General features: G+C 43.9%; 1 long non-coding RNA gene across 1 annotated transcript in view; it reads left to right on the top strand.

Annotated features, from left to right (window-relative positions):
* Positions 1-18,142, top strand: part of LOC143940672 (uncharacterized) — a 236,151-nt gene extending 218,009 nt beyond the window's left edge. Inside the window, exons 2-3 of the long non-coding RNA XR_013263909.1 lie at positions 8,535-8,634; positions 17,842-18,142. This is a non-coding gene — a long non-coding RNA (uncharacterized LOC143940672). The remainder of the gene's footprint in view (positions 1-8,534; positions 8,635-17,841) is intronic.
* The last annotated feature ends 552 nt before the right edge of the window (positions 18,143-18,694 follow it).

Here is an 18,694-nt window from a genome sequence, read left to right as displayed (position 1 = left end):
TTCGAGTCCCATAGACTTCAATGGGGTTCTAACGTTCGTACGAATTTGGGGTCCGTTCGAAAGTTCTGGTGCAAACCGAACCGGGGGGTGTTCGGCTCATCCCTAGTGGTCTGGAATAATCTGTTAATGGTGGCCAGTACCCCTGCCCAGAATAAGTGTAGTTTGGGGCACCTCCAGAGCAGGTGTATTAAGTCCCGGGATCTCTCGCACATCTGGGGCAGTTGGAGTCCGGTCTCCCATCCTGAACAATCTGTCAGTGTAAAGTGTACTCTGAGTACGATATATAGTTGAGACAGCCGCTGAGCCACATTCACTGAGCAAAGTTGTACTGCCTGGAGTGCCTCCTCCCATTGTTCATCCTCGAATGTTCCCATGTCCTTCTCCCATTTACTTGATGCAGCCTGAGGTAAATATTAGGAATCATAGTATAAGTTCTAGAGATAAAGCCCTGAAACTGTGATACTTCAGCCATGTGTCGAAAGATCGGGGTCTGTGAGAGAGTCCACAGAGCCACCCCAGCCTGTGCCTCGCCTGTGTCCCGCCTCTCTAATGACCGCCCGTGGTGAGCAGCATAACAGCTTCACCCATGACAGGAACCCTTCGCCAAAGCCAAATGTGCCCATGACAGTCCAGAGGTATTCCCATTCTATACTCTCAAATGCCTTGTGGGCATCCAGTGAGAGCAAAGCCCTATCCCCCATGTTTTCTGCCTGTGTCTGGAGGTTCAAGTAAAGACTATGGAGGTCAATGGCAGTAGATTTTTGAGGCATGAAACCTGCCTGGTCTGAGTGGATGATGGAGGATATGACCCCATTGAGTCACAAGGGCAGGACCTCTGCCAGGATTTTGATATCACTCTGCAAGAGTGATATCGGTCTGTATGATCCCGGGTCTAAAGGGTCTTTACCTGGTTTTAGGAGAAGAACTATATTGGCTCTGGTCATGGAGTCTGGCAGGTTTTGGCATTTCCTCACGTAGTTAAGGACCTTTAGCAGGCGAGGAAAAATGGCCCCCCATATTGTTTGAAAATTTCCATGGGAAGACCATCATCCCCAGGGGCTTTTGAATTCGGGAAGAGGCTAAGAGCCTCTTGTAGTTCCTCTAGTTTAATTGGGGAGTTTAGGAGCACACGTTGAGAATCCAACAGTCAAGACAGCTCAATTCCCTGCAGGTATTCCCTTAAATCAGTCATGATTTAATCTATCCCAAACCAAAATCCACTACTAATTCACCTATACGTATAATTACTCAGTACTCCCGGCAGCATAATCAGATGAAGGAAATTCTCACTAAGTATTGGCCCTTACTTCTGGCCGACCAGACAATTCAAAAATACATCAAACCATATCCCCAACTCACCTACCGAAGATCACAATCCATGAAAGATAGATTAGTGACCAGCCATTTTGACATGCGACAACCCATTAAAACTATACGCAATGGCACATACCCTTGCGGCCATTGCGATGTATGCCGCTTTGTTTCCAATTTGTCAAATACTACACTACCCAACGGCTCTTGTCACACCATTAAACACAATGTAACATGTAAAACGGTAGGAGTAGTCTATTTGGCAAGCTGCTCCTGCGGCTGTTTTTACATCGGAAAAACCAAACGTCCATTCTTTAAACGGATCAGAGACCATATGCTACCATTATTTAAACGGTTATGCACTACAGCTTTGAACAGACATATAGGTCATTTTCATTACTTTGACCCCAATGTTGTGCATTTTTCTGCCCTTGAACATGTACCCCCTCATGTTCGAGGGGGCGAAATTGACACTTGTCTTTTACAACTTGAAACCAGATGGATATATACCTTGGAGGCCACAAGGTATCCAGGATTAAATGAATATATAACCTATAAACATTTTCTTTAAGTAACTTTGAAATAAGACCCGTAAGGTATCCAGCATTAACCACTTAACAACCGCCCATTGCCGATTAACGGCTTCAGGACGGTTGTTTAACTCTGAGAGGCCGTTAATTAACGGCCTCCCAGAATTCTGCTCTCGCGCGCCCCCTGGGGTGCGCACACGAGAGCATCCGTGACCGCTGGGTCCAGTGGACCCGGCGCATCACGAATCACGGTAAACGGCCGCTCATCGCGGCCGTTTACCACGTGATCGCTCCGTCAAATGACGGAGTGATCACTTGTAAACAAGCCGGCGTCATGTTATGACGCCGGTTCCTCCCTCCCCCTCTCTGTACCGATCGGTACAGCGGAGGGGGAAGAGATCGGTGTCAGCAGCGATGTGGGCTGCATCTGCAGTGCCCACATCGCTGCTCACCGAAAATTAACCCCTCAATTCCCTGCCAACACTCTGCAATACCCTGCAATACTCTGCAATACCCTGCAATACTCTGCAATACCCTGCAACACTCTGCAATACCCTGCAACACTCTGCAATACTCTGCAATACCCTGCAACACTCCGCAATACCCTGCAACACTCCGCAATGCCCTGCAACACTCCGCAATACCCTGCAACACTCCGCAATGCCCGGCAACACTCCGCAATGCCCTGCAACACTCCGCAATGCCCTGCAACACTCTGCAATACCCTGCAACACTCCGCAATACCCTGCAACACTCCGCAATGCCCTGAAACACTCCGCAATGCCCTGCAACACTCTGCAATACCCTGCAACACTCTGCAATACCCTGCAACACTCCACAACACCTTGCAACACTCCGCAATACCCTGCAACACTCTGCAACACTCTGCAATACTCTGCAATACCCTGCAACACTCTGCAATGCCCTGCAACACTCCGCAATGCCCTGCAACACTCTGCAATGCCCTGCAACACTCTGCAATACTCTGCAACACTCTGCAACACCCTGCAACACTCTGCAATACGGTGCAACACTCTGCAATTCCCTGCAACACTCTGCAACACTCCGCAATACCCTGCAACACTCTGCAATACTCTGCAACACTCCGCAACACTCTGCAACACTCTGCAACACTCCGCAACACTCCGCAACACTCCGCAACACTCCGCAATACCCTGCAACACTCTGCAACACTCTGCAATGCCCTGCAACACTCCGCAATGCCCTGCAACACTCCGCAATGCCCTGCAACACTCTGCAATACCCTGCAACACTCTGCAACACTCTGCAACACTCTGCAATACTCTGCAACACTCTGCAACACCCTGCAACACTCTGCAATACCCTGCAACACTCTGCAATACCCTGCAACACTCTGCAACACTCCGCAATACCCTGCAACACTCTGCAATACTCTGCAACACTCCACAACACTCCGCAACACTCCACAACACTCCGCAACACTCCGCAACACTCTGCAACACTCCGCAACACTCCACAACACTCCGCAATACCCTGCAACACTCTGCAATGCTCTGCAACACCCGCCAATACCCTGCAACACTCTGCAATGCTCTGCAACACCCGCCAATACCCTGCAATGCTCTGCAACGCAATACTCTGCAACGCCATACTCTGAGATACCCAGCCATACTCTGAGATACCCAGCCATAGTCGGTGATACCTGTGAGGTGTCGCTGCGAACGTTAGAACGAGAGCAATAATTCTAGCCCTAGACCTCCTCTGTAACTCAAAACATATAACCAGTAAAAAAAAATTAAATCGTCGCCTATGGGGATTTTTAAGTAGCGACGTTTGGCGCCATTCCACGAGCGTGTGCAATTTTGAAGAGTGACATATTAGGTATCTATTTACTCAGCGTAACTTCATCTTTCATATTATGCAAAAATTGGGCTAACTTTACTGTGTTTTTTTTTTTTAAGCACAAAACTGTTTTTTTTTCCAAAAAAAAGCATTCGAAAAATTACTGCGCAAATACCTTGCAAGATAAAAAGTTGCAAAGACCACCATTGTATTCTCCAGGGTGTTTGCTAAAAAAACATATATAATGTTTTGGGGTTCTCTGTAATTTTCTAGCAAATAAATGATGATTTTTACATGTAGGAGAGAAATGTCAGAATTGTCCTGGGTGCTCCAGAACGCCTGATGGCGCTCCATGCATGTTGGGCCTCTGTATGTGGCCACGCTGTGTAAGGCCGCGTACACACGGGCGGACTGTTCGCCCAACTTTGTCCGCTGAACAGTGTTTGGGCGGACAGTCCGCTCGTGTGTGGGCTTTCAGCGGACAGTTTCAGCGGACAGTTGGACGGACAAGGTTTTACGGAAATTCCGAAAAACTGTCCGCTGAAACCTTGTTTCAACTAACAGTCCGCCCGTGTGTAGGCTTGTTCGTCAAACTAAGTTCCGCGCATGCTCAGAAAGGATTTTCAAGCCGAAAGTTATAATGCAGTGTATAGGACGTCGTATTTTGCGTCCCGTCGTACGTGCCGTTCACGTCATCGCGCACGGTTTCAGCAAACTGTTCGTTCGTCGTGTGTGGCCATGTCCGTCCATGCTAAGTTTGAGCGGACTGTTCGCTCAAACTGTTGGACGGACAAAGTTGGGCCAACAGTCCGCGCGTGTGTACGCGGCCTAAAAGTCTCACACATGTGGTATCGCCATACTCGGGAGTAATAGCAGAATGTGTTTTGGGGTGTAATTTGTGGTATGCATATGCTGTGTGTGAGAAATAACCTGATAATATGACAATTTTGTGGAAAAAAAAAAAAAAGTAAAAGAAATCTTGATTTTGCAAAGAATTGTGGGAAAAAATGACAACTTCAAAAAACTCATCATGCCTCTTACTAAATACCTTGTAATGTCTTCTTTCCAAAAAGAGGTCATTTGGGGGGTATTTGTACTTTTCTGGCATGTTAGGGTCTCAAGAATTGAAATAGGCCATCAGTACTTCAGGTGTGATCAATTTTCAGATATTGGCGCCATAGCTTGTGGACTCTATAACTTTCACAAAGACCAAATAATATCCACCAATTTGTACTTATTTTTACCAAAGATATGTAGTGGTATAAATTTTGGCCAAAATTTATGAAGAAAAAATTACTAATCTGCTAAATTTTCTAACAGAAACAAAGAAAAATTCATTTTTTTACAGAATTTTCGGTATTTTTTCTTTTATAGCACAAAAAATAAAAAACCCAGCGGTGATTAAATACCACCAAAAGAAAGCTCTATTTGTGTGAAAAAAAGGACAAAAATTTCATATAGGTCCAGTGTTGCATGACTGAGTAATTGTCATTCAAAATGCGAGAGCACCGAAAGCTGAAAATTGGTCTGGTTATTAAGGGTGTTTAAGTGCCCAGTGGTCAAGTGGTTAAATGAATACATAACCTATAAGCACTCTCTTTAAGCAACTTTGAAATAAGACCTGCATTCCATCAAACTTATAACCAGTTCTCCTCATTGACTGCTATATGGTCTCCCTTACCCCCTTGCCCAATATCCATATCTGTTTTCCCCCTTTTCCTTTTTTTTTTTGTTTTTGTTTTTTCATTTCCCACATCCTCCCATTTCTTATGTTTTTCCATTAAGGTCTAAGCTATCATAAATATTGCTATATGATTCTACATTGGTGTCCAGTATGTTTAATATCATGTTTGTGTTTTAATTTTTTCTGCTATATCCATGTTTATATGTGGATTATATTTGTGTTTTATTTGTGTCTCCTGCATTTAAATGTATAAATACTACAGATGTCCTATCCTCTATGAATTACTTTATTACTATGATATATTAAACTATATGTGTAATTTTTACATTTCCATATTGTAACTACGCTGTAAATTCTTTTATTGATTGTTTTCGCAACTGTGCAGGTTTTGGTAACTAAATGCAGCCCACTACTCCTTCTGTTATCTTAAATGATTAAATTTATTTATCGTTATAATTTTATATTTTCACCCAAAATAACTTTTACTTATTCACATCAGCATTATTATTACTATTTCCTCTCCCCGTGTGCCAGCCTCTCGATAGTGAATTCTTTGGGAGCGGACTCTTTTCCCCACGATCGGTGTCTGTATGGACGCACGGGTCGGGCTGTGTGGAAGCCCGACCCGTTAGTATGCAGGCTGCTATAACAATTAGCATGTCCCGGATGGTTGGCCACTTGCAGCCTTCTGCTGCCTCACAGCAAACATCCTTATGCTGTTACCTCCGCAAGCCCCATGAATGCCCGTAGCGGCGTAGGGGTAACGGAGCCTCCGCCGCAGGGCATCATGGGGATTGTAGGCTCCACCACTTGGCGCGCATGCGCAGCGCTGCTCTCCTGTCCGCTTTCACTTGGCGTACGTGACGTGACGCCAAGTGAATGGGGGATAAATGGAACACCCACGCTGCGAGCCTGTGCTGGCTCTGCAGGACACTGTCGCCTGGATAGCGCTATTTTAAGGTTAGTCCAAGGGTTTTAGTTTGGATTGCGCCACACCGTCCATATCTTCTTCCCCATAATTTGGTCATTTGAGTTTCTAACCTTATTTAATTATATTTGTATTTAATAGGATCGGTCTGAGCTTGTTGCATGACTTTGTCATGCACCTGATCTATTGATAGATCCTACAGCTGTAGTGCGTATCAGACTGGATCACAGTGGAGCATGTGTACTCTTAATACCTGTTAGTATTGGGTAAGCCTCTTTGATACCTATCGAAGCAAAAAGAGCATAACGTCACATTTATAATATAATACAAGCATTAACTCAGTTCTTGCTTGTTAATTCAAAGTTTAACATCTATCTGAATACTTGATTATCAATGAGACCCTTTTCATTAATATATTTTAGGTTTTTGTACTCCAATTCTATCGCCAATAGGGAACTTTTCACCCCTTATTTGGGCACTAAGTCCCATGTCTGATACACATTAAAGACTTACTCATTCAGGTAGGTCTTCAAAAACCTTCAATACATTTATATAGTAAACACTTTTTTAGCTATGTAGCTCGTAAATGGGGGCCAAATGGACCCTATATATTTTAACATTAGTGGGCATTTGTCTATTCTATTTATCCCCTGCAGCCACCATTTGGGGACTTTCTAATTGGTCCGCTTTCCATGTCTTAAAGGCTTCTCTAATAAACCGCTGTGGCAGGGCCTTTGGTTGGGGGTAGGTATGTTTACATATATATTTCAATTATACAAAAGCTTTTCTAAATTCATCCTACTTTCAATATTAAGCTTTGTTTCAATTTCTTAATCCATGCTAATATGAAGGGTTTGGGCTGCATTGATTTTCGAGACCTATTTTACAGTTTTTGCCTTGTTTTGTCTACAGTGAAACTTGCATTTCTTGTAACCACTCCACGTCAATTACTGGCTCCCCTGAAGAAGCCTTTGTTTAGGCGAAACATGTTGGGACTCCATTAGAATAGCCATGTGTAACTTCAATTGAATTAATTGTCTAAATGTGGATATTTAATTCTTAATCATCAAAGTGGTTTACTTGTAACCTTGAATATTTGTTCTGTATTTTAAAGAATTGAGTATAATTAATAAATAAAAAGTTTTTCTATTTTTAACAATTACATATCATCTGTGTCTCTGCACCCCCCATTTGGGGGTTTCTCTTTCAAACTAAGTGATTAGCACCGTAATAATCTCGCTTTGTCTTCCTCTACTTTTTTCATCTAACTACTCTGGGATGAGGTGCCTTGATAATTTTTTGCCCTGCCTGTTTTTTTCCTATTCTTTCCCTTGTTTCTACAAATATCCGGTGTCTAAAACACACCTCCAAACAGGCACGGCATAACCATCCAAACCTTTAGACTAATAGGATTCTAGTGATTCTTTCTCCTTTGTTCTAACTCTCTCTCTTCTCTTTTATGTGAAGTTGTTTATTTGGGTCAACATTGAATTTACAAATAATTTGTATGCTTTAGTATAACTGTGGCACAACACCATGTGCCCCTCTCCTTAATATTTAATCTGTGGGATAAGTAAACCCTGTTCCCCCCCCCCCTCCCCTTCCCCTTTTCCATTTTTCCCCCTTTTTTTTTTTCCCCAGTATGCCAGCTTTTTGTGGGAGAGCCTGGGAGGGTCTTATGACAAAAGTTCAGGCTTCTAGAAAAGACGCAAACATCACAGACGCTGAATTAGATCGATCTTTTATGAGACTACAACGTCTTCTAGAACGAAAAGCCAGGACATATTGGCATAAAACCCATTTTGAAAAATATTCAGAACATCAAGTTGTTCCTTGGGGTTTAAGGATTTAAATCTTCCCCAATATGAACAAAATTAGTGACTCTTTGAAAAAATTCTTGGGAGAATAACCTTCAATCCTGCTCTTTTCAAATGATCTCACTTATAGTTAAGCAATATGAAACAGAGATGGAACAGCTTGATCTTCAAATTACCTCTTGGTATGATGATAATAGCATTGTGGAAAATCCCACTCGTTTTACACAACGTGAGAATAACCGACGCACTTACCTTGAGCAATACACACGGGATATTATTAATGTCAAGGAAGGTAAATTCCTTCGGGACAAATTAGCTTATGAAAATCATTTTGCCTACAAATGGCAAAATACAAATCAGACCACCTCAAATAGAAGACCACCTACCTCTAATGTACCTCAGACAGACATTAACATTCCTAATGTTTCTTTTTCCTCTAGCACCTCTACATCTTACAGAGATTTAACTCAAGAGAGGATTCCCAAGAAGAGAAAGGGAGACCGTTTGGACACGTCCGCGACCTCTTCACCTAGAACCACGGTAACGGCACACCAACTCACTGCGGCTCACTCCAAAGTACATCGAACACAGGCCTCCACTCCCATGCCCTTAGCCAATTCACGTCCAAGCACATCAGTAGAACCCTCAATACACCTCGCACCGGATACTCCTGCACCAATCTCACATCCCTTAAACACTCACCTTGGATCTTTAGTTCGGAGAGTAAGTGAACCTACACTTCCCTCCATGTTTCCTTCCAACTCACAATCCACCGACCCTCGTATTGCACCTATTTTTTTAGTTCAAACTCCGGAACACAAATCACACCCACCCTCACTACCCCAACCACAAATGCACTAGGTTTAGAGGTGGTGAACCTGTCCTCGGTCTCCCTAACTGGGGAACAGATCGAGATACTTAAATTAGGTCTCACGTTCTGCCCATCAGCAAATTTAGACAAATTTCAATTTGTCAAGGACATACACCTTTTTGCTAGATGACTTTTGTTTAAGGTAATTTATGATAAACCTCAAGAAAAGAACAACCTTGTTCTTCCCTCTATGGAATTTTCGTCCAGTGAACTTCAGGCCATGGATGACCTGATGTCACTGTGGGATGAAGGAGACACTGGAGATGAACAGCTATCTGAAATCAATACACCCCAAGTTTCAGTGCCGGGAGTGTCTTTTCCTCCCTCAGCAACATTTAAACTGAAATCTAAATCTTTTCCCTTGCTTCAAAGTAACCCCAATATATGGGCCTTTGTGAGCCAAATTACTTCAGAAATCAGGAACCTTGAACCTGATGAACAGGAACCCCATAATCTCTCTCGTAAACACCGTTTTGCATTTCAAAATCTCCAGAACAATCTGGATTTGATAATTAAATCTGCAGACAGGGGGGGCAATGTCTGTGTTATGGATGGCCAGGCATATAAAAATATGTGCCTCGACATCCTGACCAACAGAGATTGGTACCGCCCCATTTCTAAACTACTAATTGACAATTTCAATACTGAATATTATCAACTTATTTTCAAAGCCTATCGTCAGGGTACCATTGACTTGAATACTTGGAAATACCTCAATGTAAAAAAAACAAAAATCCCCACCTTCTACTCATTGCCAAAACTGCACAAATCACTCGTTAACCCCCCGGGCCGACCTATAGTGTCGGGATGCCAGGGATTAACTGAAAATACCAGCGCACTAGTGGATAAACATCTATTCCCACATGTGCTATCCTTACCCTCTTATGTCAAGGACACTATTGACCTGCTACGAATATTGGATGGTAAACAGCTCCCCTTGAACACCTGGCTGGTAGCCCTAGATGTGGCATGCCTTTATAATTCCATCCCACACACTAAAGGTATTCAAGTGATACAGTCGTTTTTGAGAGAAAGAGGCCCATCTTCTGAAGCATATGATAAGTTTGTGCTCCAACTTTTGGAGTTCATTCTTACTCACAACATCTTCATGTTTGATCGTTCCCACTACCTCCAGGTACAGGGTGTAGCTATGGGCACAAAATGTGCCCCTTCCTATGCCAATCTGTACCTGGGGGGGTGGGAACGAGAAATCTTTGCAAGCGATCAACCCCAGGATTTGAGTCAGCTCATTCTGGGCTGACATCGCTACATTGATGACGTCCTGATCCTTTGGACAGGCACCTGTGACAAATTGCAAGAGTTCTTTGATGGACTAGCCACTAATCACTTTAATCTAAAGTTTACAATGGAGTATAGCCAGACTCAAGTCAATTTTCTTGACCTATGTATTAAACTTGACGATAGGGGAGTGATTAACTCATCCCTTTATCGCAAACCCTCATCGGGTAACACCATTTTGCACGCTGCAAGTGCACATCCCCGACCACTACTGAATAGCATTCCTTACTTACGTCTTCGTCTAAATTGCACCCAAGATCAGGACTTCCAACAGGCTGCAAGAGATCTGTGCATCAGATTAAATGAGCGGGGTTATAGCAAATTATTACTTAAACATACCTTTAACAGAGTAATTAAACTCAATAGAAATGATTTAATCTATCCCAAACCAAAATCCACTACTAATTCACCTATACGTATAATTACTCAGTACTCCCGGCAGCATAATCAGATGAAGGAAATTCTCACTAAGTATTGGCCCTTACTTCTGGCCGACCAGACGATTCAAAAATACATCAAACCATATCCCCAACTCACCTACCGAAGATCACAATCCATGAAAGATAGATTAGTGACCAGCCATTTTGACATGCGACAACCCATTAAATCTATACACAATGGCACATACCCGTGCGGCCATTGCGATGTATGCCGCTTTGTTTCCAATTCGTCAAATACTACACTACCCAATGGCTCTTGTCACACCATTAAACACAATGTAACATGTAAAACGGTAGGAGTAGTCTATTTGGCAAGCTGCTCCTGCGGCTGTTTTTACATCGGAAAAACCAAACGTCCATTCTTTAAACGGATCAGAGACCATATGCTACCATTATTTAAACGGTTATGCACCACAGCTTTGAACAGACATATAGGTCATTTTCATAACTTTGACCCCAATGTTGTGCACTTTTCTGCCCTTGAACATGTACCCCCTCATGTTCGAGGGGGCGAAATTGACACTCGTCTTTTACAACTTGAAACCAGATGGATATATACCTTGGAGGCCACAAGGTATCCAGGATTAAATGAATATATAACCTATAAACATTTTCTTTAAGTAACTTTGAAATAAGACCCGTAAGGTATCCAGCATTAAATGAATACATAACCTATAAGCACTCTCTTTAACCACTTGGGATCCGCGCTATTGCCAAATGACGGCATTAGCGCGGACCTACATTTCCGGGACTACGTCTATTGACGTCGTCCCGTGTACGAGCGGCCTGCGCGCCCCCTGAGGGGCGCGCGCGGCGCGCTCTGTGATCGGCGAGTCGATGAGACTCGCCTGATCACCGATCTGTGCAAGGGGTCGATCCCGACCCCTTATCACGTGATCAGCTGTCAGCCAATGACAGCTGATCATGTGATAGAACGGAGCCGGTAATCGGTAAACGGAGCGCTGACAGCGCGAGGAGAAAAAAAAAAAGCCGATCACCGGCGGCCGTGATCGGGACATCAGTCCCGATCACGGCCATCAATACAAGGGACCACCTGCCACCTGCCAGTGCCCACCTGCCTCCCGCAGTGCCACCCTGAAGTAAAAGTAAAAGCAAAAGTAATTCCCCCCCGGTCAGTGCCCCCCGTCAGTGCCCATAGTGCCCACAGTGCCACCCACAGTGCCACCCCACAGTGCCACCCACAGTGCCACCCACAGTGCCACCCACAGTGCCCACAATCTGCCTCAAAGGTGCTGCACCCCAGTGCCGCCCATCAGTGCCCAGCAGTGCCGCCCATCAGTGCCCAGCAGTGCCGCCCATCAGTGCCCAGCAGTGCCACCTATCAGAGCCACCTATCAGTGCCACCTATCAGTGCCCATCAGTCCCATCTATCTGTGGTACCTATCAGTGCCCATCCGTGCCACCCATCCGTGCCACTTATCCGTGCCACCCATCCATGCCATCTTATCTGTGCCTATCTTTGCCCATCAGTGCCGCCTTATCTGTGCCCATCGGTGCCGCCTTATCTGTGCCTATTAGTGCCGCCTTAACTATGCCTATCAGTGCCCACCAATGCAGCCTATCAGTGCCCACCAATGCAGCCCATCAGTGCCCACCAATGCAGCCTATCAGTGCCGCCTAATCAGCGCACTTCAATGAAGGAGAAAAATGACCCGTTTGCAAAATTTTATAACAAACTATTAAAACATGATTTTTTTTTTTGCATCTTTTTTTGTTTGTTTAGCAAAAAATAAAACTCCGAGCTGTAACTAAATACCACCAAAAGAAAGCTCTATTTGTGGGAAAAAAATGATAAAAATTTCATTTGGGTACAGTGTTGTATGCCCGCGCAATTGTCATTCAAAGTGCATCAGCGCTGAAAGCTGAAAATTGGTCTGGGACTGAGGGGGGTTTAAGTGCCCAGTAAGCAAGTGGTTAAGCAACTTTGATATAAGACCTGCATTCCATCAAACTTATAACCAGTTCTCCTCATTGACTGCTATATGGTCTCCCTTACCCCCTTGCCCAATATCCATATCTGTTTTTCCCCCTTTTCCTTTTTTTTTTTGTTTTTTTTGTTTTTTCATTTCCCCCATCCTCCCATTTCTTATGTTTTTCCATTAAGGTCTAAGCTATCATAAATATTGCTATATGATTCTACATTGGTGTCCAGTATGTTTAATATCATGTTTGTGTTTTAATTTTTTCTGCTATATCCATGTTTATATGTGGATTATATTTGTGTTTTATTTGTGTCTCCTGCATTTAAATGTATAAATACTACAGATGTCCTATCCTCTATGAATTACTTTATTACTATGATATATTAAACTATATGTGTAATTTTTACATTTCCATATTGTAACTACGCTGTAAATTCTTTTGATTGTTTTCGCAACTGTGCAGGTTTTGGTAACTAAATGCAGCCCACTACTCCTTCTGTTATCTTAACCACTTCCTGACCGCCGCACGGCGATGTACGTCGACAGAATGGCACGGGCAGGCATAAGGGCTTACATGTACGTCCTTGCCTTCCCGCGGGTCGGGGGCCCTATCGGGCCCCCGCCCGGTGCCTGCGGCGGTCGGTATTCGTTCGGGAGCGATCCCGGATGAGGGGACGGCCATTCATTCATGGCCACCCCCTCGCGATCACTCCCGACGAATAGAAATCCTTCGTCACATCACTTCCTCTCCTGTAATGTAAACACAGGAGAGGAAGTGATGTAATCTCTCCTCCGTGTCGGTATTTTTCGTTCCGACACCGAGGAGAGAGGATCGGTGAGTTGCACCAACACGACACTACACAGTAGAACATGCCAGGCACACTCACACCCCCCCGATCACCCCCCCAATTACCCCTGCCCCCCAGTCACAGTGACACCAATGTCATTTTTTTTTTTTTTTTTTTGCATTGGTGTCATTTGTGACTGTAATAACTGTTAGGGCAGTTAGGGTTAGCCCCCTTTAGTTCTAATGTACCCCCCTAACCCCCCCAATAAAGGTTTAACCCCGTGATCACCCCCCGTCACCAGTTTTACTAAGGCTGGGTTCACATTGCAGCGGTTTATGAGAACGAATGTGATTCGCACCGCACTGCAGTGCAAATCACATCCGATCTCTGTGCGATTCGAGTTCAGCCATACAGATAGTATGGCTGAATTCGCATCGCACCCGCCGCACCCGCCGCAAATTCGCACGGGACCCTTTTTTTGGCCCACAGCAGAATCGGATCGCATGGGTGTTCACACCATGCGATCCGAGTTTGCAGATCGCACTGCGATATGCGAACTGATCTGGGGGTGTCATTAACATTTCACTGACACTCCCAGCAGTTCGCATAGGGCAGTGTGAACTGCCGCCGGGAGGCATGTGATGCGGGAACCCGCCGCGGATTCGTGGCGTTCCTGCATCGCTCCAGTGTGAACCCAGCCTAATAAGCGATCGTTTTTCTGATCGCTGTATTAGTGTCACAGGTGACGCTAGTTAGGCAGGTAGGTATTTAGGTTCACCGCAGCTTTTTATAGCGCCAGGGACCCCCATATACTACCGCATAAAGCCCCCTGATTGCCCCCTAGTTAACCCTTTCACCAGTGATCACCATATAACTGTTACAGGTGACGCTGGTTGGTTAGTTATTTTTTTATAGTTTCAGGGCACCCGCCATTTATTACCTAGTCTCACTAGTGTACCCCTAAATTTAGGGGTGTCTACTTTCCAAAATGGGGTCATTTGGGGGGGGTTTGTGCCATCTTGGCATTTTATGGCCTTCAAAACTGTAACGCCCTTAGAAAGCCTGAAGGCGGTGCTTGGTTTTCGGGGCCCCGTACGCGGCTAGGCTCCCAAAAAGTCCCACATATGTGGTATCCCTGTACTCAGGAGAAGCAGCAGAATTTATTTTGGGGTGTCATTTCACATATGCCCATGGCATGCGTGAGCAATATATCATTTAGTGACAACTTTGTGAAAAAAAAAAAAAAAAAAAAGTTTGTAATTTTCCTGCAACTTGTGGCAAAATATAAAATATTCCATGGACTCAACATGCCTCTCAGCAAATAGCTTGGGGTGTCTACTTTCTAAAATGGGGTCATTTGTGGGGGTTTTGTGCCATCTTGGCATTTTATGGCCTTCAAAACTGTAATAGGTAAAGGGGTGCAGTCAAATATTTACGCCCTTAGAAAACCTGAAGGCGGTTCTTGGTTTTCGGGGCCCCGTACGCGGCTAGGCTCCCAAAAAGTCCCACATATGTGGTATCCCCGTACTCAGGAGAAGCAGCAGAATTTATTTTGGGGTGTCATTTCACATATGCCCATAGCATGTGTGAGCAATATATCATTTAGTGACAACTTTGTGAAAAAAAAATAAAAAAAAATTAAAGTTTGTAATTTTCCCGCAACTTGTGGCAAAATATAAAATATTCCATGGACTCAAAATGCCTCTCAGCAAATAGCTTGGGGTGTCTACTTTCTAAAATGGGGTCATTTGTGGGGGTTTTGTGCCATCTTGGCATTTTATGGCCTTCAAAACTGTAATAGGTAGTGAGAAGTGAAATCAAAAATGTACGCCCTTAGAAAGCCTGAAGGCAGTGCTTGGTTTTCGGGGCCCCGTACGCGGCTAGGCTCCCAAAAAGTCCCACATATGTGGTATCCCCGTACTCAGGAGAAGCAGTAGAATTTATTTTGGGGTGTCATTTCACATATGCCCATAGCATGTGTGAGCAATATATCATTTAGTGACAACTTTGTGTAAAAAAAAATAAAAAAAATTTTTTTTGTCATTATTCAATCGCTTGAGGCAAAAAAATAAAATATTCAATGGGCTCAACATGCCACTTCTCAATTTCCTTAGGGGGGTCTACTTTCCAAAATGGGGTCATTTGGGGGGGTTTTGTACTGCCCTGCCATTTTAGCACCTCAAGAAATGAGATAGGCAGTCGTAAACTAAAAGCTGCGTAAATTCCAGAAAACTTACTTTAGTTTGTAGATGTGACAACTTTTGCGCAAACCAATAAATATACAATTATTGACTTTTTTTTTACCAAAGACATGTGGCTGAATACATTTTGGCCTAAATGTATGACTAAAATTGAGTTTATTGGATTTTTCTAATAACAAAAAGTAGAAAATATCATTTTTTTTCAAAATTTGCGGTCTTTTTACGTTTATATCGAAAAAAATAAAAATCGCAGAGGCAATCAAATACCATCAAAAGAAAGCTCTGTTTGTGGGAATAAAAGGACGCAAATTTTGTTTGGGTACAACATTGCATGACCGCGCAATTACCAGTTAAAGCAGCGCAGTGCCAAATTGTAAAAAGACCTCATTTACCAGCAAAATGGTCCAGTCTGAAAGTGGTTAAATGATTAAATCTATTTATCGTTATAATTTTATATTTTCACCCAAAATAACTTTTACTTATTCACATCAGCATTATTATTACTATTTCCTCTCCCCGTGTGCCCAGCCTCTCGATAGTGAATTCTTTGGGAGCGGACTCTTTTCCCCACGATCGGTGTCTGTATGGACGCACGGGTCGGGCTGTGTGGAAGCCCGACCCATTAGTATGCAGGCTGCTATAACAATTAGCATGTCCTGGATGGTTGGCCACTTGCAGCCTTCTGCTGCCTCACAGCAAACATCCTTATGCTGTTACCTCCGCAAGCCCCATGAATGCCCGTAGCGGTGTAGGGGTTGCCGTGGAAACGGAGACTCCGCTGCGGGGCATCATGGGGATTGTAGGCTCCACCACTTGGCGCGCATGCGCAGCGCTGCTCTCCTGTCCGCTTTCACTTGGCGTACGTGACGTGACGCCAAGTGAATGGGGGATAAATGGAACACCCACGCTGCGAGCCTGTGCTGGCTCTGCAGGACACTGTCGCCTGGATAGCGCTATTTTAAGGTTAGTCCAAGGGTTTTAGTTTGGATTGCGCCACACCGTCCATATCTTCTTCCCCATAATTTGGTCATTTGAGTTTCTAACCTTATTTAATTATATTTGTATTTAATAAGATCGGTCTGAGCTTGTTGCATGACTTTGTCATGCACCTGATCTATTGATAGATCCTACAGCTGTAGTGCGTATCAGACTGGATCACAGTGGAGCATGTGTACTCTTAATACCTGTTAGTATTGGGTAAGCCTCTTTGATACCTATCGAAGCAAAAAGAGCATAACGTCACATTTATATTATAATACAAGCATTAACTCAGTTCTTGCTTGTTAATTCAAAGTTTAACATCTATCTGAATACTTGATTATCAATGAGACCCTTTTCATTAATATATTTTAGGTTTTTGTTCTCCAATTCTATCGCCAATAGGGAACTTTTCACCCCTTATTTGGGCACTAAGTCCCATGTCTGATACACATAAGGCCCCTTTCACACATGCGGATGGTATGTCCGTATTTCATCCATCCGTTTGCGGATGAAATACAGGCCATACATTCATCCCTATGGGATAGCGGGTGTCTGCGGATGAGCATCCGCAGACACCCGCTATTGTCCGCCTCCGCAAATGTCCGATTCTGCAGACGGAGGAAAATCCTATTTTTCTGTCCGTCTGCAGAGCGGATCGGATGAACACGGACACACGGTCCGTGCTCGTCCGATCCCCATAGAGGAGAGCGGAGAGCTGACAGGGCGGTCCCCGCATAGTGTGCGGAGACCGCCCTGTCCGCAGCCGGCTCAGCGGGGACAACGGAGCGATCCCCGCTGAGCGTGAAAGAGGCCTTAAAGACTTACTCATTCAGGTAGGTCTTCAAAAACCTTCAATAAATTTATATAGTAAACACTTTTTTAGCTATGTAGGTTGTAAATGGGGGCTAAATGGACCCTATATATTTTAACATTAGTGGGCATTTGTCTATTCTATTTATCCCCTGCAGCCACCATATGGGGACTTTCTAATTGGTCCGCTTTCCATGTCTTAAAGGCTTCTCTTATCAACCGCTGTGGCAGGGCCTTTGGTTGGGGGTAGGTATGTATACATATATATTTCAATTATACAAAAGCTTTTCTAAATTCATCCTACTTTCAATATTAAGCTTTGTTTCAATTTCTTAATCCATGCTAATATGAAGGGTTTGGGCTGCATTGATTTTCGAGACCTATTTTACAGTTTTTGCCTTGTTTTGTCTACAGTGAATCTTGCATTTCTTGTAACCACTCCATGTAAATTACTGGCTCCCCTGAAGAAGCCTTTGTTTAGGAGAAACATGTTGGGACTCCATCAGAATAGCCAAGTGTAACTTCAATTGAATTAATTGACTAAATGTGGATATTTAATTCTTAATCATCAAAGTGGTTTACTTGTAACCTTGAATATTTGTTCTGTATTTTAAAGAATTGAGTATAATTAATAAATAAAAAGTTTTTCTATTTTTAACAACTACATATCATCTGTGTCTCTGCACCCCCCATTTGGGGGTTTCTCTTTCAAACTAAGTGATTAGCACCGTAATAATCCCGCTTTGTCTTCCTCTACTTTTTTCCCTTAAGTCAGTGTTTGAGTAATTCGCCCTGGATCTATACAGGTCAGAATAGAACCTCACCAGTTCCTTCATAATATGGGTAGGAGTATTTACCAGTCTCCCTCGGTGTGAAGCGCCCCAACGGATGAAGGGAGGCCTTCACTATTTTTGCCAAGAGACGGACTGTCTGCTTGCCCTCCTCATAAAAGGCCTGTTTATTAAAAAATCTTTTTCTATCAGCTGCCTCTCCTGTAATCCGATCAACCACCTCTTGTGCAGCCAGACACGCTTCCCTGGCTGCGTCAGAGGGGTCTGAAATATATTCTGCCTCTAGCCGGCTCACCAACTGTTCTGTCTGATCCCTAATAGCATGTGATTTAGATTTATTGCCCGAGACCTCAGTGATCAAGATTCCTCTGAGAAACGCTTTAAACGTCTGCCATGTTAACCCTGGATCAGGATGATTCTCATGACATCTCCAAAACTCAGAGATCTCAGCCAACACCCATTCATTGGAGGCAAAT

Source organism: Lithobates pipiens, unplaced genomic scaffold (genome assembly GCF_037356315.1).
Source record: "Lithobates pipiens isolate NorthernLeopardFrog02 unplaced genomic scaffold, aLitPip1_a1.2 Scaffold_3, whole genome shotgun sequence".
NCBI classification, from domain to species: Eukaryota; Metazoa; Chordata; class Amphibia; order Anura; family Ranidae; genus Lithobates; species Lithobates pipiens.
This window is presented reverse-complemented; position numbering and strand designations above follow the sequence as displayed.